A 22,817-nucleotide genomic window follows, 5' to 3' on the forward strand; every position below is an offset into this window, starting at 1 on the left:
CCTTAAACTATTCACCTCCACTTAATTACCCATTGTGGTGGAAGCACATAAATACAGGACGTCCCCTCACTTGGCCATTCTGCTTTGCATCATTATCAAAGGGACAAATGTAATTCACGTCCAACTACTCACTGGCAGCAAGGTCAGAATATTTATTTTTACCATACTTGGGGTTCTCAGGATTAGGAGTATCAGCATTTATTCATGGCTAACCTAAATCAAACATCCTGTTGCTATCATAAGGAGCCATTCAGTTATTGCCGCAGGTATGCTGGGTCACAGAACACAAACGAGGTTTACGAGTTGACAGGGAAAAGGCTGCAGGGAGGTATAGATAAGTGTACCAGGCTGATCACAAGTGTCTTACGAAATATCCATGTTGTTTATTTATACTGTCCATTTTTTGAACTCAAAAGGTGCTTGGGAAACAAACTAGTTAAAAACAAAATAATGAGGTTTTTAAAAAAATTATTTTTTTTTTTAAGTTGGTGGTGGCGGTTACTTTTTGGTGAAATTCATCAAGTACTCATTTTAGAAATTGTTTCCTCTTTCTAGCGGAATAGAGCCTTGACTAGTTAAAGGCAAAGAGAGAAGCAGAAGAGATGGGAAAATAAAGGAGGCTCCTGTGACTGGGAATAATTTACTCAGAGATCTAGAGTAGCAATAACTTGTCTGCCCAAAACTCCTGTGGTCAATTAATAAGATTAATTTGAAGTGGCCATATGGAAAGGGAGAACCCAGACACTTAGAAGTTGCAGTATGCAATTGACCCATTCCCTTCCCCATTCCGATTCACCCAGCCAAATATATCTTATTGCCTTTGGCCACTGTTGTCAAAACAGTGTTAGCTAATTGCCTGAGCTTCCCATCCATTGTCTGTCCTTGCAGACATCACTGTTACAGGTTGTGCCTGTCCTTCCATCTTTATTTCCCTGCTCTGTTTTTCTATCTAACATATTATGTACATAGATACTTTTTCTTAAGCCGTTCCATTGTTCTTCTTGGTGTCCTTGGATAGATCAGCAGTCTGGGAATCAGGCTTCTAGAAGGAAACTTACTAGGAGTTAGTAGCTGTGAAACTTGGGCAGGTATTATGTTCTGAGTCTCAGTTCCCCCATCTGTGAAAGGAGGATGTGAAATCAAATGGTTTCTTTGGTCCTTTCCTACTCCATCACTCTGTATTTCTATAGTTTTGTATCTAGTTTCTGTGGGGCACATGGTCATTAGTAATGTTCCAGGTGACTCTCTTTAGCTTAATCAGACAAGCCAAGTTGAGGGATTTGTGAACAAAGTTTTAGTCTTTAGATGACAGTAAATGAAATATGAGTCATTGATGTGATACATTCTCCAAAAAGGCAAATTTGATGTTTGAATACACAGAAATACATTAAGTTTTAGAGTATTAAATTTCCATTTTAGTAGATCAAAAATTGCTGAATAAAGGCAATTTCATAAGGTTCATGGTCTGTCAAGTAAGATAGGAAAAACCCTGCTTTTCTCCATTCTGCTCAGTTCAGCTCATGTTTGATGCTGTACGAAAAGAGAGTAACGGACAGAGACAGAAACACATTCAGTGGATGGGGACGAGGTTGGGAAGGGATTGAAAGGGTATTCAGTTAATGGGGAAGAATATAAGCGGGCTCTTTAATTTAGAGATGTTAGCAGTCTTCTAATATTTGAAAGATAAGTGCTAAAGACAAAATATGTCTGCATACATTTTTAATAGGAAAAGCTAAGATTGTGACTATATAGTTCAGAAAGACTCAGACTCTTACAGAAAGACTCTTACAGAAAGATTCCTGTAAGAAAGAACTTTTGGGACGGAGCTGTCCAAAATTTGAATGCACGTGTCAGTTGTGAATGTGCCGTTGCCAGGAATGTTTTAAGTCCAGGTTAATAGCGGTGACTCCAGGAGCACAGCGTAGTGGATGCGGTCAGTAGCTCTCATCTGGGGTAAGTCTGCCGCCCAGGGAACAGCTGGCAATGTCTGGAGATATTTTGATTGTCACAAGTCTAGGGATGGGTAGGAGGGCCTCTGGGTACTACTGGCCTCTAGTGGGTAGAAACCAGGGATGTTGCTAAACATCCTACAATCCACAGGACAGCCCTCCACCAGCAAAGATTTATCTGGTCCAAAATGTACAAAGGTTGAGAATCCCTAGTGTAAAGAGTTTGACAAATATATTTAGTTCCTAATATCCCCATGCCTGGGAGAAAAAAAAAAAAATGAAATTCATCTATCGACAACATTAATTGTAATGTAGACAATTGTTTAAAATGACATTTTAAAAAGAATGTCAAAACATACACAAATGTAAATGAAAAAAAGGGAATACAGCACTAAACAATAATGAAAAAGAACAAATTTCTACATTGGAAATAATAAAAACAATATTGGCTTGAGAGTAGTTGTCTCTGATTAGTGGGATTATTCATGCTTTTGCTCTCTTTTGTTTGTTTAGTTGGTTGTTTTTCTCTATTTTACCAGTACAGAAAGTACAGGTACTGCTTTTAAATTTAGAGGCAAAAAAAAAAAAAAAAAAAAAATCTAGGTTGAACTTTGAAAACCTGATATGGCCCTGAGGATCTAACAGCACATGGTAACAAAAATAACAGTAATAGTAACTTCAATTTAGAGGCAAGCTTATGTGGAGACAGGCCAGCTCATTCACTCCCAGTCAGAACGTAAATTGTTATAACCCCTTTGGAAGACAATTTGGCAATATGACTTCATAGCCTTAAAAATATTCATAGCCTATGACCCAGTCATTCTAATTCTGGGAAGCTAGCCTAAGGAAATAATCAAAAATAGGCACAAAGATTTATGCACAAAGATGTTCATTTAAGCATGATTTACAATAGTCAGAAATTCAATTTATAATGGCTACAAATTGAAAACGGCCTAAAAGAACAGAAATAGGCGAATGTTTAGCTAAATTATAATAAATCCATATGATGTAATACATAGCTATTGAAAATAGTGTTTACAATGACTGTTTGATGATGTGGGAAAGCACTTTGATACACAGCTAACTTTAAAATAATAAGGGTCCAAAATACATAAAAAGGGTAACCCCAAATATATAAGTATACAAAGGAACAAAAATGTTTGGCAGGAAATATCTTAAAATGTTAATAGAAGATAAACATTTTTAGGGTATGGGATATGAGTGGCTTTTATTTTGTTCCTTTTTAATATGTTTATGCCTTTTTCAAATTATATAAAGTGGAAAATATAATTGTTATAATCATATAAAAACACTGGTAAGATTTAGAAAATGCCAAATCTGCATCCAATGCAGTTGTGTACTTAAGGAACATCATCTCATTTAACATTATAACTATTTTGAAGGTAGGTACCCTCATACCCATTTCACAGATGAGAAAACAGGGGCTGATATTCTTCATTCTCCATGTCTGATCTTAGCTACTGTTTCCTCCAAGAATCCCTCCTTGACCTTCCAAGTATGGTTAAGTTATTCTTTCTCTGAGTTCCCATTGCCTTTCTGGTATTTAGTTTTTGGGAGGGGGTGCTAGTAATAGGCAGTGCCTAGCAAGTATATGACACAAAGTATTTGTGGTCTGAATGAATGGATTAAAAAAAATGAATAGCATACCAAGCCAGTGAGTGGCAGGGCTGGCCAGGTCAGTGTAACTTCAAAGTCAGTGTCATCACTGAATTCTCCAGATGGATCATGAAGGCCAAAGCTCATTTCTGCACCTTTCCCAAAGTGCAGAACTTATTGTTGGAACAGAATGGAGGCTGGCCTAGAAGTTATACATGTATCCATCTCTAAAGAACTGAATGCCTTCAAAGAGCAGCATGGATTTTTCTCTGTGAAGTGTGAGCATTTTTGCAGTGCTTACCACAGCAGCTGGTAATGATTATTGCTTCTGTTTCCTTTTGAAATTTCATGTTCGTTTACTTAACAGGCATTACTAATCTGGAGGAAGGGAGTGGGTGAAGAACCGCATTTGTAAAGAGGATAACAGATTAATGAAAAGAAGCAGAGGTATGTGTAGGTGATGGTGTTTCTACAAGGCTCTGTTCAATTGGGATGATTTAAGAGCAAGCCTTAGCTGGCTGGTCACATAATAAGGGCCACATTATGGGGGGGATTTACGTGGCAATTACCATGGGCCTTGCTGGTGGGTTACGATGTTTTAGAGCTCCCCGGATACTTAAGATTAATGTCTGAATCACTAGTGTTATTGTTGCAAGATCTCGATGCGATGGGGAGCCATTTGAGACAGGAATTTCTGTCCCTTATCAGAACATAAAATATCTCATAGTTGCAAGAACACCAATATGGCTTGTAGCGGCCCTCAAAATAGATTAAGCAACACATTCATTGGTTTTTTCCTTGGCAGCAGGAATGAGTAAATCAGTCTAGAGCTACTCTTGCTCATCCAGGTAATGTGATTAAAATGGGAATTAGACATGTTCAGTCATTCGGAGATGAGGGACTAAAACCACTGACCTGAGCAAGGGAAATGATTATAGAGAATCTACTATGTAAAGAGTAGATGGGAGCTGCAATTTAAGGGCCTTTCCATGTACCCTGGAACAGACCCACAGCACCTTCTGCAAACTCACCATGCTTTACCTTCGTGTATTTATTGGCACTAGTCATCCTGAACCCCAAGGAGTTTGGGGGAATTGATGGGTTAAGTGCTAAGTATACACCTGACCAAGATGAATTTGGTGAATCAGGAACACATCATGAGAGCAGTAAGAGAACTAAGTGACTTCTCTGTTAGTATGGTTTTTCCAGCCTGGATATCTGTGGGTAGAAAAAGTGAAGATGGAGAAGGGGCCAAGTCCAAGAAGTTTCCCTCCAAGAAAGTGGTCAAAATGAGTAACACTCATTAATAGATCACTTTGAGACCCAACTCATCCAGTCAATGGGATCAATGCCTTAACTCCCCCTCTCTTCTCCAGAATCCCCACAGATTGTCCTAACACCATCATATGAGAAATGAGATGAGGACCTAGACATGCAGAATATGATTGTCTCATGGCTTCCAAACAATCAAACAGAATATTGAGAAATGCCCTTGAGACGAGTCATTTTTGAGGGTCTTGGTGAGACTGGGATGCCAGTGTAGAATGACATGATATTTCAGCCAGGAACCTGTAAGTGTCTGAATCCTGCCCTTGTCCATGACCACCCCTTCCCATTATATCTCTGAAAGCAAAGAAAAGTGCTATACATTAGCTGGACTGTTAGCCACAAACTCCAATGTGGAACTCCAATAAAACATACAGGACTACATGGAAAATTACTTTCGTTCCTGGACAAAGTATTGCCAACTACCCTCAAGGCCCTACTCCTCTATTCCCCTGATTTTGAACCTGTCCATTTAAAGGTCATATCCACATCTACCCAGAAAGATCTAATTCAGTCCCTATGGTTCCACTTCTAAAAATCTGCCCAGTGAACATTCTGAAGCCTGAATGCTCAGGGCATCCTTCCTCCACATCTTTGTGTGTGTGTGTGTTGGGGGGCGGGGGGTGCTGGGAGGTGGGGGGGGGTTAGAAATTAGAAGATCAGGAAATCAAAAGAGAGGTTTGAGGCTTCTGCTAGAGGCCAATATCACAAATCCAAGACAAAGACCAAGATATAGATGACCGGATGCCAGCTACTCTCCTTCACTTGCATTCACTCACTCGTTCATTTATTTATCAGGCAAACATTTGCTGGGCACCAGCGATGCCGTCGCTGCCCATGTTTGGCATCGAGGCAAGCACATATCAGGAGTCTGAGCAGATGACAAGACCAGAAGCCCTGTGGGAAGGGTAGGAAGATTATTGCCCAGTCCTCAGAGCAAAGGGAAGAGCAGTGAAGGCACGTGGACCCCGGAGCTTCTTCACTTTCTGCAGATACAGCGACCGACAGCACAGTGGAGTTTGTGAAGAGGGACACCATCGCAGTCAGTCAAAGAGTGAGTCTAGCGTCTATAGGAAAGTTGTGATATTTGGAATTTTCCATGCACACTGACACGCACACGTACGTACACAGTAGCCCCGGCCCCACCAATCACATTTGGAATCACACAGTCTTACATTTGATCCCCAGATTTGCTTGTTAGCTGTGTGACTTTGGACAACTTGGTTACCCTGTCTGGGCAACTAGTAGCTCCAGGGCTGCTGTGAAGACTAAATGAGAGCATGTAGTCTAGCGCTGGCCCTGGGGTGTGGATGCCATCTGATGAATGATGATTATTTTTTCCCTCGTGTCTTCTTTGAGAGCAGACCCAGTCTATTGTTTATTCTTTACAATAGACATAAAATTATGAAAGAAACAAAGGGAAGGAGTGAGAAAGGGAAATTGAAAAAAAGAAAAGAAAAGCATAGTATGATCAAAAAGCTAAGTTTGCAAATAGATTTGATCCACTTTCCTTTAACATAGGTCAGGTCCATGAGGGCTAGTTTCCAGCCCGATCATCATGAATGGGAATAGTCAACACTTACCCAATGATGCATTTAAGATCATCAAGTAGAATAGATGATCTTAAATGCATCATCGGGTAAGTCTACACGTAGCAAGTAGATATACCATTTATCATCAAGCACCATTATAAAACACTGGCTGATTTGCCTATCTGCAAGTGTGGTTGCATTTTACTGGGTGGAGAAGGCAGAACATTTGGAAAATATCTAAGCCTTTCCTGTGTCTCAGAATAATCCTTACAAAAGCCATAGTTTATTGGTCACGTGCCACATTTCAGGAACTTTATTATATTTTTTCTTTCATCCTCAAACATCTCAGTGATGGAGGTATTTCTAGTGTAATTTTCCAGGTGAGAAAACTAAGGTTGAGAAATAATAAGTTAGGTACCTGAGATTAGTTAGCTAGAAAGTGACAAAGTCCAGATTCCAACTGAGGCCTCTGTACCTCTGAAGCTAACACTCATAACCTACATTTCCTACATTTGTAGGAAAAAGGTGGGCTTGAACTGAGGGAAATCGAATCCCTGCTCCATTTGGCAAATGAATTATTTTCTGAGGTCAGTGGCATTGGGTAAGAATAAGAAGGACATGGTGCAGGGGCGGGGTGGGGAGAAGAAACCCATAGCGGTGAGGAGTACATGGAAGGACCCCATCCTTGGTGTTTAAATGAATGACTGCATCAGCATCCACGCGGCAACACGGGAGACGGGGGAGGAAGACGTGTTTCAGCATTTCCCTCATGTTTCAAATGCACAGTATGAACATGTAGAACATACATTCAGGTCGCTGATGCACATAAAAATCAAAGAGGATTTTTGATCCAAAGACTGAAGTACCTAGAAGATGACAGAACGCAGTATTTACTGAACGCTCACTGTGTGCCACGTCATGGCACACATCTTCTCATTTAAACCTCATAACCTCTCTGCAAAGAACTGTATCCATTTATAGAGCCAGAAACTGGATCTTGGAGATGTTAAGCAACTTGCCCCCAAACTACTGAGCTACCAGGAAGCACTTGTGATGGAGCTCATACATCTCTAACCTCAAAGACCAAGCGGTGATCACAGTTCTACATGCTGATCTCGACCTGATTTTCTTTTACAAACTTCAACAGTGGATTGAAACCAGAAATTATTAACAGAGGTTGTCTCCAGGTAGAAGAAGTAAGTGGCTAAATAACAGGAATGGGAGAGAAATTCCCATCAGTGTTCTTCTGTCTCCGCAATTTTGAAACATGAATTTAGTACTTATTCAAAACAATTAAATTGTCAAAGTTAATTTTAAAGCGGATTAACATAAACATTTAAATAAGAAAAATAAATCTGGTTATTGATGGTTCAAATCAATATAGTGGTCAAATTTAAGAAATATATGTGGACAAAGAAAAAAAAGTCTCGAGGAGCAACATTTATTGAATTTTCTTCCCGCTCTCCCTCTCATTTCAATTAAACTCAACAAACACTTATTGAGCAAGTCCTACATGTCGATCTGGGAATTATACAACTTTTTAAAATGTTGCTAAGATTGTAGGAGAGAAAAAAAGATTGTAGGTGAAAAATATAATTATTTAGTTTGTATTATTTTGTTTATGGGTTTATAAGCTACTTTGAATTCTTTTTCTGAAATAAGGCAAGAAAAATAAATAAAAATTAAATAAAACAAATCTAAAAATCAAGTATTGAAATACCATCTTTCTACAAAATTAGAAAACATCATTCATAACGGTAATTTTTTAACCTACCATTGTCACCTAATACACATAGAAATCAAATTTTTCCCTTTACTTAGAGAAGTCCCATTTACAGACTAAGTAGATTCTACTATAAATGTTAACAAGCAATATAAGTGTGCATTTTCTGTATCTTTATTTTTGTTAATAGTAATTGACATGACACTGAATGATTACTGTGTGTCTGACACTAAGTTAAATATTTTTCATATGTAGTTATTTAATCCTTAGAAGGCCCTGGGAAGTGGCTATAATTGACCCCACTTTAAAGATGAGAAAACTGGGGCTCAGAGAGGACAGTCCTGTAACTAGAAAGAGGTCAAGCTGGGATTTGAATTCCTCCAATGAAAGACTGTGCTCTCAATTATTACATTTTCCTGATTTACAAGGATAAATATAGGTTCCAGGATGCCTGGGGAAAGCAAGTGCTCTGTTATTTCTTTTCTCTGTTTTTCTTCCTTTTTGTTGTTGTTTTTGTTTTTTTGGTTTGGGGTTTTTTTGTTTGTTTGTTTTTGTTTGCTTGTTATTTCTAATCAGGACCCCACTTGGTACCAGGTTTTGTTCAGAAATGAGAATGGACAATGACCATCACAGATGGAGATCCACATTCCTAACATAGATTTATTCAAAAGCACCCAGCTTTCACAAAATGAAATTAGGAGCTTTTCCGAGGTGGTGAAACCATTGCCTTTGTTAGTCACCAATGAAAAAATATGTTCTGAAAATTCCTCAAAGGTAAAATGTAGCCTTTCTTCTCCCAAGTTCTGATATGGTCCCAAAAGGAAATAGAAACTTGCATAATGTAGGCCCCAGTGAGTCTTCTTTCACTCTTATTAACTGCAAATCTTTGCCACATTTTTCTTTACCAATTAGCTAAATGCTTAAGCTCCTGAGTCACTGGGCCGTCTACTGGTTAGAGCTTGTTCTAGCTCTTCCACCCTCGAATGGAACTTGCAAGGAATTAGGCACTCCAAAGATCCCACATTCGTGTCGTGAAAACAAGCCAACAATGAAATCAGTCATCGCCAAGACGGATGGACAAGCGTGAACGTTAAGACCAGATACTGCTGAGTCAAGGCCTTCGGATATGTTGCGAGTGGGAAGAAGACAGAAAAATTCTGTTTCTTCATTTATACATGTATGCGTTCTTCCCTCCAAAGGTCTGGATTTCACACTGGTCCTCTTATCCCTGTTACATTCAGGAGCACAGCTGTATTGAGCCTGCTGTTTGAAAATGGGGTCGAACTTCTCTCCAGCAGTGATGGAGCCAGACACGAGGCCAGCTCTCCTGTTCTGAGTGGCTACAGGAGTCTCTGAGAGGCCAGAAGTTTGTCAAAGCCACATAGTCCGAGAAAACCAACAGCGCACTCCCTGAGACATGAAATGACTTTAGCCATAAGTGTGTACAGGAGGTGGGAAATCGGTCTCTTCCAGAAAAGTCACATCTTCAGCATAGATTACTTCAATCCACACTACTCAGTTGTGGGAGGGTCTCCCAGTAGGTGCTCCATTAATCACTGTCATAGAAACCACAGGGAAAAGCTATGAGTAGCATTCCCGAGCTGTACCTATTGACACAACCTCCTTAGTATAAGTATACGACCTTCCACTGATCGGCCCCAAAACAATTTTCCGAAGCTTGCCTCCCCTTTACTCATCAGTGAGTAGCTGTCAGAATGTTCACAGTTCCCCAGAAGCTGTGTCCTCTCATGCTTCTCTCATTTACGTTCTCCATCATTCCCTGGACACCATTATCTTCCTAAAAAATTAAACCTGATTATGCTGTGTGCACGCACACACATGCACACCCCCCGCATTAATCAGGATCTCCACCTTTGCATGTAGAACGGGAGTCCAAGCCCATTAACAAGCCCTTCTCAATCTAACTCCAGCCTGCTCCTCTAGCCTCATCTCCACTATCTTCTTCATCTTCTCCCTTCCCTGATGTCACCACAAAATCATCTTATATTCCTCACCATTTCCAAAAGCTACCAAGCCCAAACTCAGTACCTTTGTGCACTGCTGCTTCTCCACCGGGTGTTGTCATCTCTTCTGTCTCTACCGAGCAAACTCCTTCTCACCCTTGATGAGCTAGTTCTCATAGCCCCTCTGAGATGCCCCCACATGGAGTTAAGTTATACCCTTCCTGTGAGCACACCAAGAAAGAGCAGCATATCTCGCTACTACACGGAAATAGCTTACTTGCCTATCTCCCCATTAATCTGTGTATCTCTAGAAAGCAGGGATCATTTTCTAATCTATTTCTTAGATTCCCCAGCACCTAGCACAATGCATATCATTTAAGAGTTGCTTAGTACATATTTGTGGAATAAATAATAAGTGCATTGGGTGACTTGGCATTTGGTGATGATGTTGGCAGTCCTGAAAAGGGTGCACGTGATCAGATAGTCAGGCTCCCCTGCAGACCCTGTCATCAGCTTTGAGAACATCCTCCTCTGCTTCTGAATATCTTGGTCTAGCAAAGACAGCAAAGTCCTAGGGAACAGGAAACAGGAGGCACTAGCTTCAGGATTCACTAGGACCTCACACCTGCTCAGATCAGTAGGGGATGCTAAGAGGTGCTGAAATCATCATCTACTTTCCTGAACATGGTAGGACTGAATAAAATGCTCTGCGAAGCACATGTCCTCGTTAAAGCTTGAGTACTAACTCCGTAAAGCCAAATTATAGAATGCCAAGGCCGAAGAGACCTCGATATCAGCCGCTCTATTATGGAGACAAGAACACTGAGACTCAGAGAGGGAAAGAATCAGGAACACGAGTATAAACAATAGATTCACAGGTATGCCACAGATGATGGTAGAAAACAGTCCCTGGTAGAAGAAAGGGAGCATCTGTTTAAAGTGCTAGCTTTTCTCTGCTTGCCGAAGAAGCACTCAGGCACAGCCCTGAGCCACTGGGCTCTGCACTGGATCCCAGATCCCCATGTAGGGCAGAGCAGATCTGGGAAGCTGCTGTGGACCTTGGCAGCTCTCACTGTGCCTGTGGAACACTGACATTTCTGTTGGGGGTGACTAAGAGAGAAGATTTGCCTTGGTTAGAAATTAGTCAGATGGCATTTCCTTAGGCTTTGCTTTCATTTCTCAGTGAAATGTTGAAATGCATGAAGCACTTGGTCTTCCTGTCAGATTATTTCATTAATGATCTATAGTTATTGCATAGTTTCCAGAAGCCTAGGGCAAGAGAACTTGATAATGATGGGTGTCTCCAAAGACCAGGAAAGGTCCCACAGGTGCTAACTAGGGGGCCTCAGGAGAACTCATGACAAGTCCTAGATCCTGATTTTGTCACTTGTAAAATGAAGGGCTTTGACCAGATACCCTTTGAGTCTCCTTCCTGCTCTGAGAATCCTTAAGGTCTCCGAGGCCACTCATGAACTGTCATTCACTTAGCACATTTTCCTCTTGCCTCTTGTGTGTTGGGCTGTGTGGTTGGTCCCCAGAAGGGAATGACACCAAGACCGACTTGGTTCTTGCCATCATGGAACTCCAGGTCTGGCGGAGAATAGACAGACAATAAACCACTGGAAAACACACATTAAAGATTGTTACCAATCATTATGAAAGAAATAATGAGGTTCTGAGGTATTCTGTTCCATAGCATAAGGAATTACATACATGTAATTCCTTACGTGATGGAGGGGGGCACTCATTTTAGATGGAAGGTCAGGAATGTCTTCTCTTAGGAAGGGGCTTCTAAGCTGAGACTTAAAGGATAAAAAGCTAGCAAATAAAAAACTAAGGCTTCAGCTTTCGAGGCAGAGAGAACAGAATGTGCAAGAGGCTGAAGGGGGAAAAAAAGTTTGGCTTGCCAGAGGCACTGAAAGAAGACACGTGTGACTGTTGGACAGTGAATAAAGGAATGGAGGGGGATTGTATAAAATGAGGTGAGAAGGGGAGGAGGTAGGCACGAGAAGGTCAGAATGTAGGTTTCCATATCACTGCAAGGGAGTTCATTAAGTGAGACGGTAACACAACGTGGTTTACAGTTTGACTCTGATGGCTGTTTGGGGAACAACCTGAATTGAGGCCTGCACAGGTGAGAGCTATTTCAGGAGGCTATTGAAGGAGACCTGGTACGAAATGACTGTGGTCAAGTTGAGGTGGAAAAAGGTAGATGAGTTTGATTGATATTTGGGAGAAGGCATTGACAGAACCTCTTGATGGATTGGTGTTTGGGTAGTCATTTGTGGGGGAAAGGGGGGCGACCACTGAGTTAGGGGCTAAGTACTATGAGTGGAGAAGCGTGAAGAGGACGCGGGGTCCCACGTCCAGACCCTTAGGAGCTCACAGTTCACATAATTGTCACAGAAGCAGGTGAGTTTCAGTAATTCCAACAGCAATCTGTTGTACAATAGAGTTACAATAGATACATTCTTTTGTTTTCACAACACAGAGGAGAGAGGCATCTGTAACAGAGGAGGAGGAAAAGGTTTTTCACAAAGGAGTAGGGCTGTGAGCTGGGCCGTGAAAGATAGGCTCTGGTTTAACGAGCAGAGAAGGGAGAAAAAAAACACTAGAAAGAGTGAGAGCAGAGCCAGCGTGGTATGAAAACACATGCTGTGATTCAGGAACCATGAGTGGTATTAGACTTGGGCCAACTTGATGAGTGTGTTAGAAAGACGAGATTGGAAATGTAGGCTTGAGGTTGGATTTTGGCGGGTTTGAAACTCTACTGGGGAGGTCTGCATTCATTAAGCATTTTAGAGTGACATTATTAGTTCTAATATTGGAAAGATAATTCTGGGGATGAGACCTATGATGGTGTAGGATTAGCCTAATCACTGAGTCGTTTGAAACTGGAATGTGTTTCCAAGTTACTCTAAAACTCCTGTTACTGAGGCAGGAGCAGGGAGCTGACACATCACCCCTTTTGCCACGTCTGTGCTCTGAACCGACCCAACGATGAAACAAAAGGGTATTATTAATATCAAACAGCTATAGAGATTTACCTTGTGCCAGGCACTGTTCTAAATGCTTTATGTATATTAACTCATTAAATCCTTACAACACTAATGGAGCAGGTAACAGAGTAGGGATTTGAATCTTAGCTGTTGGAGGCCATCACCTATGCCCTCACCCATAACGTCTTTCTGCCTCTGGATGAATGTAACATGAAAATATTACCTTCATTGTACAAAACATTGCTTTGGGAAATGGTTTTATACCTGCAGGCAAGTGGGCTTTCCTCATCTAAACCCCAGAAGCATCTGCTTCTGGGCATAGATGCACCTACCCGATACATCTGGGATAGACTTACCTATCAGGCAGAGGGAATGCTGGAATATCCCAGGTTTCAGCAATAACTGTTTCATAAAATTCCCTGCATGGCCAAGAACAATGGCAAATGTTCTGCTCTCTGAGCAGTCCATTCCTGGACAGTGTGGGTCATACTGAAGGAACTAGGTTACATGTGCCTGGGTTCCCCTCCCAGACTCCCAAATTATATTAAGCATTCCTCCTCTGGGGAGTAACAGTTTCCCCTCCGAGAGAGATAAGACTGGTATGTTAGCATGAGAGAACTTATCCCCCCATGGAAGGGAACACCAAGGACAAAGAAACTCAACTCTGATATCTAGCAAGTTTGATTCTACTCAAAAGTGATATATAGTTTGATGCAATAGAATACAATATACTTAGCACTAAAATTATGGTGGAGGGAAATCAACATTTTTGATGTGCTATATTCAGTAAATGGACAAATATTCATTGCCTACTGTGAGTCCAACGTTATAATTAGAGGCATCATTAAAAATATTCGAGATCTTTATAGAATCAAAGTATAAATCCCCCATTGAACCACAAGTCCTGAATAATTCCCAATAAGCAAATTTATTATACCTAGAGATAATTTTGTCTTCCTTCTGTTGTGGTATGTTTATCAAAAAAAATTGAGACATCAAGGGAAATAAGAACAATTCAGACCGTGGAAACCATAGGCTTATAGAAATGTGAAAATCAACACATTCCAAAGATGTGTGCCCCATGCCTTGATGTTGAATGTGACAGGTGGCATACAATTAGTGGTTAGAATCCTTTGTACTGAGGAGATAAATCCAAATTAAAAATATTTTTTCACTAAATAGTGGAAAATTTATTAAAAAGAGTCCCCAAATTTGTTAAAAATTAAGAAAAGAAGATTGGATAACATTAGATGACTGGCAGTTGGGAACATTGGGATTACACAATACTAGCATATCATCACACGATAATTTGTGATAAATAAAAAAGTGAAGTGTATACACACACATTTATGGAAGCTCGTTGTAGAACAATGGCAAATCGTCCTTGTCTACAGCCTTCCCGACTGAGGAAAAAGTAACAATAATCAAGAATCGTATGAGCTTCCTTTCAGTTGTAAAAAATCACAATAAAGCATAGCTCTAGAGCTCGTGCTTGCTTGAAACTTTCCTGCTACTGGAGGTGAGAGATTATCAATAAGAATCTGGTGTAAAGAAAGAGGCAGGGGAGGTATTAAAGTTCAGTGCAAAATGGTTGCCAGGGAGAACCCACGGAATTAGGAGTCAGCAGGCATTGTCCTGCCACCTGCTGATCTTGGGTGAGCCTGGTCAAGTCATTTCAGCTTCGTACATGTCAGTTTCCTAATTGAAAACTAAGGGAAGTTGCTTCAAATTGTCTCTGAGTCCCTTTCATCTTGAAGATACCAGCATCTTAGGCACAGTTTCTAGAAGTCCAACTGACACATCTGTCAACTCCCTGTATAATATGACTTTAAAAAAAAATGCGGTTTGATTATACAAATTATCATTCAGTCTTCCCATATCCATAAGAGATATGATAAATGGCCAATATCAGTAGCATCAGTTAATAATAAACAATAAATGAAGTTTTGTGACATAGATACCCCCAAGCTATTAGATTGTTATCTTAATGATCCCTCAGTGTGGGAGAATGGACAGAAAATATGTTTATTTCCTTTCTTGAACATTACTGAGCCACATTCCATATAATTCAATATAATTAAATTAACAAATTAATACATCTCTAACTGGCCAATGTCAGTTTCTCCCAGACACAGGAAAGACAGATACACATGTTTTTAGAATCTGTCCTGTTATTTTCAATATGATCTATTTAACTAAGTATCCAACAGGCTGGATGGATTAATATGGAAATACCCAAGGCAATAATCTAAAATGTACAATATAAAACATTAGATTTTAAGAAAACCTTAGACCTTTTTTCTAAGGCAATTCTTTTACCTTTGTGGTTGAAATTCTAATCTGCCACTTCCTCTTATGAAGATCAGGATGTTACAAACAAAGATGTCAAAAGGTAACCCTAAGCTTCCACAGTGAAGAATCAAAGTAAATCAAATAATGTAAAAAGATAAATAAATTTCTGGTGTCATAAATCCTACCACTTGGACTTGAACACAGTGTGACCATGGAGTACAACCTAAAAATAGGTCCTTAATCTTAATTAATATTGATTATAAAAAGATAAAAAAGAAACAGGTCACTCAAATTGGATTGTAAGGTTCTTATACAAGCAGTCCTCAATCACATAACATTTGCCATGAAGCAATTAACAAATACTCCCGTGTTATTGCTGTTGAGGGAAGTGGGATGAGAGAAGGTGACATTTAATGGTACTGTGCAGAAATATGCCTTCATTTTTCTAAGATGCAGGGTATTTATTTTTAACATGGGCTATATTGGAAGTGATACTTTTCAGCAAAAAAACAAGCTGAAAATAATAACCTACTGCTGGAGAGTACAGAATGTGGCTCTAACAGAAGAACAAGCATCCCTGCAACAAACAGAAAACAGACTCAACATGCATGAGAGAGACAGAGTTAAAGCTAAGATGGCCAACGGTTCCAGTTTCCCAGGACTGTCCAGGCTTCAACACTGAAAGCCCAATGTCTCCAGAAACCCTTCAGTTCTGGGTAAACCAGGACAGTTGGCTTCCCCAGGTGCAGCATCTTGCAGCCATTCCGTAACAAGCAAAGATCAAGAGACTTTGTCATCAGTGACACAAGCCTTGAGAGCTAGAAGCTTGAAGCCAATATAGATGCTATAAATCAAAAGAAGTGCTGGACACACAGGAGCCGCCAGGACCAAACTGAGATGGTCCCCTTGACTACGCTGGTTAAGGACATTGGTAATTGTCTAGCAAGGAAGAAACAGTGACTAAACTGTGAACCCATAGTCTCTCTAGTGTCCTGTATGTAGGTATGTGAAGCTGAAGTGATCAAAGCCTGATTCACATGGCCCCAATCCATCCTCTGCCCAGGCAGACATGGCACATTTGTCAAAGAACTCTTCTCGTTCATCTTTGGTTCAACGGGGACACAGAATTTGCTCAAGACGTGGCCCTAGGCCAGAGCTTCTCAAATTGGAATCACCTTGGGATCTTGTTGAAATGCAAATTTTGATTAGGTAGAAGGGGGTCAGGAGGGACTTGAAAGTCTGTACTTCTAACCAGCCCCCAGGTGAGCTCCACAGACCACACTGTGAGTGGCAAGGCTGCAAGCCCCAGTAACCAACCAGACTGGGAGGAAGCAAGATGAAATATATATTTGACATACCTTACCTATAGTAATAATCCCTACCTCACAGGGCTGTTCTGCGGATTGACTGAAATAAGCCATAGCAAGTTCCTAACGTGGTGCCTGGCACATAAACCACGTTTAGTTCTCATTCCAAGGGATGGGTTCATTCTTAACCAATAACCAATTGGCTAAAAAATTCAATTCATATTAAAACTTCAGACAACCTGGTTTGCAGAAGCCAATGAGAAGGGCGGGCTTATTAATATGTATCCACTCAGTTTTGGCTTTCATGGATAGCAAGGCATCTGCACAGCGAGATTCAGAGGTGGTCTAGTCTAGTGCAGGGACTCCCAGGCCTGTCTGTACAGTAGGATCACATGGACAGCTTGTAAAAAGGTATGAGTACCAGGACCTCACCCACCATCAATTGAATCTGAACCTCTGGAAGCCATGTCTAGGCTTCCCACAGCATAGACGATTCCCAGGTTATTCTAAAGTGCAATCAAGTTTGAGAACCATAGACATAAAGGAACCAGAGCTGTGTAGGTTGAATCTCAGTTCTGCTTTGGCGAACTTTCCAAGCCTCATTTTCTTAATTGGAAAAATAATTATAGTAGAAGTAACAATATTGCCTACCTCAAAATGTTGCTTTGAGTGTTTGACAAAGTAATTTATGTCAATCCCTTATAACAGTTATGAGTTATGACCATAATGCATGCCTTTTGTCTCTATCTGGATGAGTAGATGGTAAGTGAAAATTATAATCAAGAGCTAGTGTCTAAGTAAGAATTAGCCCTTAAAGAATTCTATAATAAGGTCTGTTTCAATCCAGGATGCTACATCATATATGAGCATTATTTTAGGCGTGGTAATTTGACAATTTAGCCTATGTCCATAAGCACATACTGTTTATCAGCCACTAAACTATATGAAAGGCAAAGAGGTCTAATAGGAAATCGATTCAATATGAATTGTTGCTTTACCATTTACTAAATATGTGACCTTGAGCAAGTTACTCTACCCGTCTCCAGCCTGTTTCCCTGTCTGTCAATGGGGTTGATGCTGATACCTCCCACTTAAGAATTTTTTCAAAGAGTGAATGAGATTATCAATGTGAAGAATCTGGTACAGCACCTTGCACTGAATAGGAGCTTACTAAGTGTTATTTCCCCATGTCACCTGAGTGGTGTGAGGGTACAAGAATTAATAAGATACCCATCCCAGCTTTCACAGTCCACTTGAGAAGGTAGGAAACAGAGGCATACCTACTTCTTTAAAATCAGTGCATTAGAGACATACAATGAGAAAGAGCCAGCATCTATTTATAGGAAGTTGTTCATCATGTTTATGTGCTCCGTTCCTTGACAGGGTACATCTGGGGAACTTCAGAGTTTTCTGTGGTTGGTCAGTGTTTTGATTTTTGGTTTGTGGGGTTTGGTTGGTTTCATTTTGTTAGAGTTTCGAAAGCAGACATGATTTGGCAGATGTTTAGAGTAGTAGTTGTGCCTCGCTTTTGATGTCTTTGAGGACACCCAGTCCTTGAGGGCTTGGACGATGTCCTTCTGTAGACTGTATCTTCTAACAAATAGTGAGGCAGACTGTGAGCATTAAACAGTGTCACTCCAGATTACATAAGAGGCCATCCTTCAGAAAGCAGAGTGAGTTAGTGTGAGAAAAAGAAAAAAAGAAAACCAGAGCATTCCACATGAATTTTGTTCAACTTCACTTGACAAGGGGCAAAAGTGATTAGGGGGTTAATAGAGAAACCTGAAATTAATCCTGTAATTTACTTAGAACCCGGAAGAAGTCTTAAACCTGATATCTCCCAGATAAACTGGTGATGGTGACGTGAGGTTGATAATGATGACCCGTTGGAAATAAAATTGTTGACCCAGGACTGAGGAGACATGGGTTGAGTTCCCATTTACATCCCTAACTAGATGTTTAATTGCATTAAATATCATTCAACATTTAAGTGACACTATAATTTACAAAGAATCTTACCACCGTCTCATTCGATTCTTATATTCCTCTGTAATATTACTGTCCTTATTTCACAGGTAAGTCAAGGCTCAGGGTTTGTAAGTAATCAAGGCTTAGGTACTTAGCTAGTCCAAAGCAGCACCCTCCAGGCACCCCGGCTGTGTCTTGACTATACTCTTCCGACTAAAAATTAGCCATGTCAATGTTAGACAAGTCACTTTCCTGTCTGTGCCTCAATCTCTTCATATCTTGGCCTTGCTTACCTCACAGTGATAATATGATCAAAATATGAGTTAAGAAAGGAAAAGAGCTTTGAACGTACAAAGTTCTGTACAAGCCTGGAGTATTATTAGGATAGCTCAGGAGGTGTGGAAGTGAACCAGAACAAGGCATGTGTGGAAGTAAACCCACCACCTTCACTGAAGTCTCTGAACCAAGTACTCTGAAGTTTTCATTATTTTTTGGTCAACACTCTGCATTTCTAACAGCCTCCTGGAATATTTTACTTTCACTTGACAATTTTTATTAATCCTACTTGGGCTGAGTCCAAAATTGAAAAATTTCATCTGAAAAAAAATTTTTTTCAACTTTCATAAAGTTCTGAGTATAAGGTACTCTTTCACAGAGAATAAAAACAAAGTTTACAGTGGAAATCATGTTGTAGACAGGCCCGGGACTCTTTGCTCCCCAACCAATTGACCAGAGCTCGGTGAGTGGAGGATGGAGTCTGGCCTCAGAGGTTATACTCACCTCACTTTACACAGCTCCTCCTGCTAAGGGCTTTGTGAACAACGTCCCGGGCTTACGGTGAACTTAGAACACCGGAGCTTGGTTCCATGAACCATATAGTTTGGGAGAATAACTTCCCCAATCATCCAAAGTAAACACGGGCTACATATCAAAATCGGTCTAAACCGGCTGGATCATTAAACCTGAAAGCCAGGGCTGTTAACAAGGTAGAGCAAGTGGGCCCCATGCCAACTGGGGTTTTCAGCCCCAGGTAGACTTTATTCAAACAAGACCATGAACTCCTTCAGCTACCTCCTTTCTTTAATGCTTCTTAACAAATTTGAAACAAGTGATGAATTAAGAGCTGCCATTACCAAGCATACTGAGATGAAGACTTCCCTTTCTGTTGCCCATCCCTTCCCAGATCATGCCCAAATGCACTGTAACACCTGCAGATGTCCAGGTGTGCCGTGGTCTCGGCTGCCTCCATGCTTTTGGACCTGAGAGCCCCCTCCCTAAATTCTCATCCTCACTGCTCCATCACCACCCTCATCCCTCTTTATGATTTTGCACATGGGTCAGATTTTTCTTCTTCCAGGAAGCTCTCTGATTCCTCAGATTGTTCTGGGGGCTCCTGGTCTGTATTCCCAACGCACTCCATGTTGGCTTCCGTCTCTGTATTTCTCTTTCCATTTCTTTCCTTCATTCCCTTGCATTCAGCCCACTGTGAATGCTTCACACATTCTGATATATTCTCCTCCACACACGTTGAATAAAGAATGACCCTCAGACAAATCATTCAGTGTCTTTGAGGTGGAAGAAAACTGCTAGTTACTACATACTTTGAATAAGCCAGGCACTTTGCTTTGTACTTCAGGTGACTTATCTCATCATATTATCCCAAATCTGCCCTGAAACTGATATAATTACCAATATCATCATTTTATAAATAAAAAAGCTGCCTCTCAGAGAAGTTATATAATTTAGCGAGATTGTCCCAAGGTCATACCAAGAGCAGGGTATTCAGAAGAGAATCCCAGATCTGTCTGACTTCAAATCTCAAACAAGTTCTATATCACTGTGCTGCTCCCTTTACTTCTAAGGATTTTTTTTTTTCAGCTTGGATTCAGCCAAATGCCAAGTGCACTTACAAATTTCCTTGAACACTGACCTGTGGATGCTATGGTATATCACCCAGAATCAAGGTACTCATTTCTCCAGCTGCTGGAATGTTGGTTGCTGATGGGAACTGCCCTTTTTGAAGGCGGCTCCTTTGCCCTTTTGGCAGAATTTTTACGCTCCCTCCTGGGTTCAGCCTGATCCAATAACTGGTCTATATGGACGTATAAAGGCAAGGCCTCTGCTTCAACTCGGAAAAAATCTGCAGGGTCATCCCCGTTCCGGCGCCCCTGGGATCTGCTAAGGCTTCAGCTGCGCCTGTGTTGCCGTTCAGTTTCGCCCTCTGCCCAATCCTGCCTCTCTCAGTCTCTTATAAATATTGTTCCAGAGGATACTACTCAATAAATGGAGATGCAGGCACATCTCCATCTCAGAGTCTGTTTCTCAGGAAACCCAACCATAGAGAGGATGATAGGAGGTCCCTGATTACAAATTACTAGTCAGAGTAAGACTTTGCAAGCAACCCTTTAGCGGTGGCTTAAGGATGGGATGCATGGTTCAGAGAGGATGCTTGGAGCATGATCTCTGGCCCAGGAAGTGCCATAGAGCATACAGTTGGAAAAGCACCCCACTCGCTACTTTGGGGTGAAAGATCAGCCCCCTGAATGTCATCACTTGACCCAGGTGTTGTAGTTTTCCCAAGCCTCTGTTTTGCACGGCTCCCCACTGGCACAGTGTTGGGCTAGCTTTTCAGGTGTGCCCCTGTGGTTAGAAAGGCAGAGCCCATGAGAAGCAGCAGCTCTGCACAAACTAGTCCCATCTCTGCGCCTGTAGTGGCGATCTCTGCTTCCAGAAAAATGAAGGGCACTTTCTCAGCAGAGCCAGCCACTGTTATGCATGCCAGACAAGATTTTAAGTAGATGTATTTTTAACTTGGACTGTGCTCAGATAAAAGTAGTAAAGAATATAACTAAGAACCCCAAATCATGCCATATACCCATTCAGCCATCACACATTCCTTATTAGTGCTAAACATCACTCACAGTTTAAAACATCTTACCACATTGTCATAACTTTGGTGAGATTATGTTGGAAAGATATTAACAGTGTATGCCTAGAAATGGCAGGGAGTTTCACCCTAGAGAAGACTTAGGGTGAGATATGATAAGTGCAGCTACCTTTAGGTGTTCTTACTCTATCCCAGACAAATACCTATGTTGTTAGATTGTTAACCTTAGAAAACAACTACTGTTTTCATTCTGCAATTTTTTTCTTCAGATGCCACCTAATCCATTGGGTGTTTACTCTTCAGAAATCATTTCTCTAAGCAGATTCCACACTTTCTCTCTCAAGAGCTCTGCAGAGTAGGTGCCCCCCTCCCTCTTCCATTTTATGGGTGATGAAAATAAAGCTTACAATGTAATCAATACGCACGTACATACTGCCTACATAAAATATCTCTCTGATGGGGTAACATTTGGAAGAGAGAGGGTAATCAATTCGTATGGCTCTATTGAGTTAGTCGTGGGACAAATGAGAAGAAATTACACAAAGCAGACAGATAGAGACTTAAGTGTATTGGGCAGTACCCAATTCGAACCGATCAAAGTCCAAAGTCTAGGGACAGTCAGACACAGCTGGATATAGATGCTCAAACCATGTGGGCAGGAATATGCTTTCTTCTGTTGGCTTTATTCTCAGGGTTAAACGAAGATGGCCGCAAGAACATCGAGGCTCACAACCTATCAGTTTAGCAGCTCCGCCAGGAACAGTATTTGCCCTTTCCTAATTGCTCTAGAAAAATCCCAGGATTGTGTCTAAATAAGCTGGCTTCCATCAGATACCCACCTCTGAACCAGTCACTCTGAGATGCTCTACAGTTATTGGCCAGGACTGGGTAATGTGTTGACTCCAGAGCTAGGAGGTCAGCTCGGAGGAGCTAGGATCAGCTCCTTCCAAATGATGTGGGCTGAGACAAGGGGAGGGGAGATTTTCCTAATGAGGGATTGGCAGAAGGAGACTGAGAGATCCTCAGAAGACAAACATGCCAGATGCCACCTACAGTGAAGAGTAGATTTTTACATCTTGTAGTACACTTTGTTGGAGACCTACTCGTATCTCCTTGGCTCTTACAATGTCTGTTCACACCAGCCCAACCAACTGCTACTGCTGTGCTCCTCGGCTGAAGGCTGAAGATCGCTCTGCAGTTCTGGCGTCTCACTTGCATGGGAGTTAACTCCTCTCCATAGAGATAGCCTGGTG

The sequence above is a fragment of the Phocoena phocoena genome, chromosome 17, assembly GCF_963924675.1.
Source record: "Phocoena phocoena chromosome 17, mPhoPho1.1, whole genome shotgun sequence".
Classification (NCBI taxonomy): Eukaryota; Metazoa; Chordata; class Mammalia; order Artiodactyla; family Phocoenidae; genus Phocoena; species Phocoena phocoena.